This window comes from Sinocyclocheilus rhinocerous, unplaced genomic scaffold (assembly GCF_001515625.1).
Source record: "Sinocyclocheilus rhinocerous isolate Xijiao unplaced genomic scaffold, SAMN03320098_v1.1 scaffold61, whole genome shotgun sequence".
Lineage (NCBI taxonomy): Eukaryota > Metazoa > Chordata > Actinopteri > Cypriniformes > Cyprinidae > Sinocyclocheilus > Sinocyclocheilus rhinocerous.
Window position 1 is genome coordinate 2590398 of NW_015640445.1, and position 5623 is coordinate 2596020.

The 5623-nt window shown below is 39.3% G+C and overlaps 1 pseudogene; it reads right to left on the minus strand.

Annotated features, from left to right (window-relative positions):
• LOC107752808 (adenylate cyclase type 8-like) overlaps nt 1–5387 on the minus strand; it is a 6548-nt pseudogene extending 1161 nt beyond the window's left edge.
• Between the last annotated feature and the right edge of the window lie 236 nt (nt 5388–5623).

The window sequence follows — 5623 nt, forward strand, 5'->3', positions numbered from 1 at the left end:
AAAAAAAGATAGACAGGTTAAGAGAAGCATTTTAATTTGGCCCAAACAACTATAAATTCTGGCACTCACAATATCACAGGAGGCCACACCTGAAGTTAATAGCAATAGAGGTGAGGTTGAGCAGGTTACGGATGCTCTTGGTCTCGTGGATCAAGCAGCACAGGTGCTGTAAGTACGGTGGGGAGCGCTTAAATTCCTCAGCCAGTGTTACCAGAAGCAGTAGCATGTAGACAAACAGGAATACTAGAAACTGGATTACCATAGGACAGATTCTGTGGGACAGAACAATACTGAAAATGCAATGCTGCTACATTTCACATATCAAATAAAGTGCGCATTAGGCTTTTGAGAGAAGAGTAATAACTCACTGTGGTGAGGGGATGAGGGCCTGAACGGCCATGATGAAGAGGAGCATTAGGAAAGAGAAGGCCGAGTTGGACTTGAACATCTCATCTCGCATCTGAGAAAACTGAACGATCAAATTTTGTGTGGGCCTACTTATAAGCAAAAATGCTATACAAAGTATTAAAGCTGTTCTTCGGCGGCCCATACCTTTCCCTCAATGTGTCTGTCTTTGAAGACCAGCGTGAAGGGTGTGATGTGTTCTTTGCGCATTCGCTCACTACTGCGCACCTCGATGGCTTGCTTGATTCTCTTGTTGATTTCTCGAGACCCGACACAATGAAGAGTAATCTGATTGGGCAGCTGCACCAGGGAGCCATTGGTGAAAGTGGCTAAGATCTAAAAGATGACATTACAAAAAGCATTGCATGTATTTCAATTGATAAAAAAAAAAAAACTATAACAATTATTAATAGAGAAAGATAATGGTTATTAGTTTTCTTTTTAATCATACTGATTGATATTGGAATATAAAGCATTTAAAACACTTTTTTAGTGAATTATTTAGACAAAATTGTATAGATTTTTAATATCAGCCATTTATTGGTTATCAGACATAACATGAAAATAATCATTGGCATTGGCTTATAAACAAACATTCTTAATTAGGAGCTCAACTCGCTGTTTAACAAAAATCTTGTTTACAGTAATATTCTTACATTTGAAGTCTATAGGGCAAGGCGCAGAACCTTGATAAATGTTAGCTATCTGCTAAGTATAGTCAATGATTAAAAAATTATGTCTGTAATGCATAACCATGAAGAGTAGTTCCAACATTAATACGACAATTTAGACATATTAATAACTCAAAAAACATATTTTTGCCTTGAACATAGACCTCCATATTAAAGGGACAGTTCACCCAAAAATTAAAATTCTGTCATCATTTACTCACCCTCAAGTTGTTCCAAACCTGTTTCTTTCTTCTGTTGAGCACAAAAGAAGATATTTTGAAGAATGCTGGTAACCAAACTGTTGCACGTAGCCATTGACTTCAATAGTATGGAGAAAAAACAAATACTGCAGAAGTCAATGGCTACCGTCAACTGTTTGGTTTCCAACATTCTTCAAAATGGCTTTTTTGTGTGTGTGTGCTACAGAATCAAAAAAACTCACACAGGTTTGGAACAAGTGGAGGGTTAGTAAATGATGACAGACATGTTTATGTTTGGTTTTACAAACAAGAGACTACTTATAAATTATTTTCTAATGTAATGGACCATGCCACTGATGCTGGTGATAAAGTTACTAAAGGATACACTGAATAACATAGTGTGGCACTATTTAACAGATTTGATAACTTTACATCTTATGACTAACTAGAGAGGGCATTCAGATCTAAGGAAGGTTTATGAAACCAACCCAGACTCACGCAGTTCATTCCAATGATGTTATCAAAAGGAAGCTCAGCACTCCATGTCATCTCATCTTTGCTGGTCCTCCGTACTTTAGGGGGCTCCTTGTCTTCCTGTGGCGTATGGCAGATCAGAAAAGTGTCGATCTTGTGTTTGCGTAAAAACTCATTCCGCTCATAGCCTCGACCTTCTTCTGTCTCATATACCCCCGCTAGACAGTCCAGGGTCGCTCGTGATATATGAATCCTCCTATTATTATACAATTTGATTTATTATTCTGATATCAATTGTATTCGGCTAAACATATGGCCATGCTAATGATCTGGGGTACTTGCCCTGGGATTCCTCCAGCCTCTAGCATGTTGGCAACATCTACATCCCAAGACCACACATCAAACTGCCATTTCTGTAGACCTAAAACCCCACACAGAACCGAGCCAGAGTGGATGCCGATACGCATGTCCACATCTCTCTTCAGTTCCTTACGTACATAACTGACAAAGAGAGAGGGAAGCTTAACATCAAAATCTCTTTTGTTTTCATCAGCAGAATTAGACTTAAATCACTACAGAACATCAACAAAAACGCAGGAAAAATAGAATATGAATGTTCCAAAATATCAGGGGTGTCCAATCCCACTCCAGGGGGGGGTCAACGTCCTACAGAGTTCAGCTCCAACCTGCCCCAACATGATGTTTTCAGTAATCCTGAAGACCTTGACTAGTTGGTTCAGGTGTACTTAAGTAGGGTTGGACCTGAACTTTGCAGGACAATGGACCTCCAGGAGAAGGATTGGACACACCTACAAAAGATCTATGAAAGTGCAAGAGCAACACATTGGAGGAAATAAATGTATGAAAGGGTTACTTATAATCTCTGCACATTAAACTGGGAGAAGGAGAAACATTGATAATTATAGATAAAACCTTTAAGTAGTTGTACAAATCACGTAACATACACACCGTATAGTGTTGATCATTGCCAGACCCATCTCCACACAGCAGCGAGCATGTGCAGTTTGGGGCTCTGGGACTCCAGACACACAGTAATAACAATCTCCAAGAATCTTTATCCTCATGCAGTGATTCTCCTTAAATATCAAAAGATATCGTTCAATAAGCTTCCAACATTGCAACATTGCTTCCAATACAGTACACTACAGTAAGAGATTGCCCATATCCCTTTTCTCCAACTGCCTGTGAAACTCAAAGGTTAATCTTTCTCACCTCGGCAAGGCGATCAAAGCGACCGAACAGCTCATTGAGTGTGCGCACCAAATCCTGAGCCGACATGGTCATGGAGAGAGAGGTGAAGCCTTTTATATCAGCAAACAGGATACTGAGACGAGACCACATACATGTTAATTTCATGGTGCATTCTTGCAACCTAAATGTATTGAAAATAGTACTGCATAGGAAGCTACACGTACCTGACATCTTTGTACTGATGAAAGTAGGTCTTATGAAACTGTTGAGGAAGCAATTCATCATCCATAGCAGTCATATCACCAATCATCTCCGTGGCAATAAATCGAGGAAGAATGGACATGACCAACCACTCCTAATGCAAAATGATTCCTCTTTTCTTTAGAAGTTTCAGTAGTGATCTAAGAATATCTCATTAACTCAGGAATCTCAAACCTGTCTCTGGTTCTCACGTTCCATTTTGACTTGTCCTTCAATGCAACGCCGTGTCTCAAGGAATGCCTGCCTTTGGGCACGATCCGATAAGTAGTGGATGAACAGCCCTGCGGTATTCATACCCATGTACAACAGACCTTTTGCTAGTAACTGAAAGAAAACCAAGAGTAAAAGTTAGCACAGTTACTGAAATGAACAAGACAAGCTTCATTAATTCTTGTATTGATCTTTCAAGTTGACAAGTGGTGAAAGATTGTCTTGAGATGATGGTTTATTCATATGTCATAATAATGAAGCATTTATCAAAAAGAAGACCAAGTACAACTTGATAGATGCATGAAACTCTCATGGACTTACACCATATCTCAAGGATAGTTCTTGTGGTCATATTTGATTTCAAAGAAGCACTGATTTCCTTTACTTTTTGACACTAAGGTGAGAATCGAAAGTGAACTTTGAGGTTTGATGAGCTTTGAGCTTGAGCATGGAACCTTCTTTACCTTTCTAACAATGGCTGTGTCATTGTAATTCCTAAGGGCATCCACCAACAGGTGCAAGGCAGCGGTGAAGAACCCTATGCAGATGGACCATAGTAGAGGTAGGGGCAATAGCGTGTAGGTGGCGAACAGGGTGAAGAGCACATACCAGGACTGGTCCTTCTCCAACCCATATGCCAAACCTCCCAATACCTGTACAGTCTGGGACAGCCAGCTTGCCAGCCCAGCATAGCGCAGGTAATCTGGAGACATCAATCCTTTACAGGTCAGAACTAAGACACATAAGACTGCTCCAAGTCCCATGAACAGCCCAGCCAACCATCCTTGTTGAGAGTCCACCATCTCAGGGGCCACAGCCAGGTAGATGAAGAGAATATGGAGTTTGGTAAGGATATCAATGACATTAGTGACGACAAGGGAAGCTCGGCGCTGACCAGATGAGTGCTGCTGGTACAGATGCTCGAGATCATGATAGAGGCAGTAATAGGTTGAAATATAAGGGATTATCTGCTCAGCAAAAGCGCACGCGATCCATTAAGGCCTCATGGTCACAGCTAACAGGATAATGTCCGCAACAGTTGAGTTTATGTGTGGAGGTAATTGTTAGGTTAAAATCGAATTGCTCTGAAAATGCATTTTTGGAAAGCTGTTTGTTTATTTAATTTTTCAAAAAGTTGATATCTATGATATCTTCAGGCCATCATGCCCCATTGTTAGATTATATATATAGACTACAAATGTGTTTAGACTATTTATTATAGGCTATATATTATAAGGAGAAAATGTGATAGTTTGTGATTGGTTGACATCTGCTCTTGAGCAGAGACAGTGCAGGGTTTTAGTTAGCAGGCCAGGCCGCTGATTCAGGGAATGTAGGAAGTAAGCTGGATAAAGTGCTTCTCACTGATCTGGTTACCAACAATATGTGCCAGGTCAGAAAGTGACTGAACCATCGGTTTCCTTTAACACACATAAATAATCATGCTTTTCACTTGAGTGGATGACTTGAGCTAAATAAGGTTGAGTTGACTTAACCTGCTTGCTTAATTTTTTACAGTATTTATATAACACACAACAGTCTAAATAGTCATTTATTCCGAATGCATTTTTGCATTCCACTGTGCTGCTTTTCCATTGTTTTTCTATGTAAATTTGTGCTAAACGGACACATTTGCTTGTTGTGTCTGTTGAAGTGTCTCACATATCATGGCATTCTAAAAACATGGCATCCGAGTTAAAATAATTCAACTTTTATGAAAATTGTGAAACACTTTTAGTTTGTAATGTTGTGGTAATAATGCAATTTTCAAAACCAAAAGGCAAAAAGTGATTTACAATTATTCCTTTATTTCGCTATATAAGCTGAATGGAGAAAGTAAATGCTTCTGTGCATAAAACAGAGCCACTTTTCCCATTGAGCAGTGGCCTTGGCATTCATGTAAACAGGCCTCATCTTTGTATTCTGCATAATCACAAACATGCTTCTTACTCATGCCTGAAATCAGTGTCACACAATGAAAAAAAATGAAAACAAAAGTGGCTCCAGTTAAAAGATTCGGTATTGTGTAGTGAGTGTAGCTAATGAAACATTTAGGAGTACAACATTAAAGATGATGTAACTCTAACATTGTTACATAGTACTGTACATACTGTAGCGAACAAGGCAGCACATTATCAAATGCTCTTGAAAATAAACAAATGTAATAGAGATCACAAAACGTGTACTTTC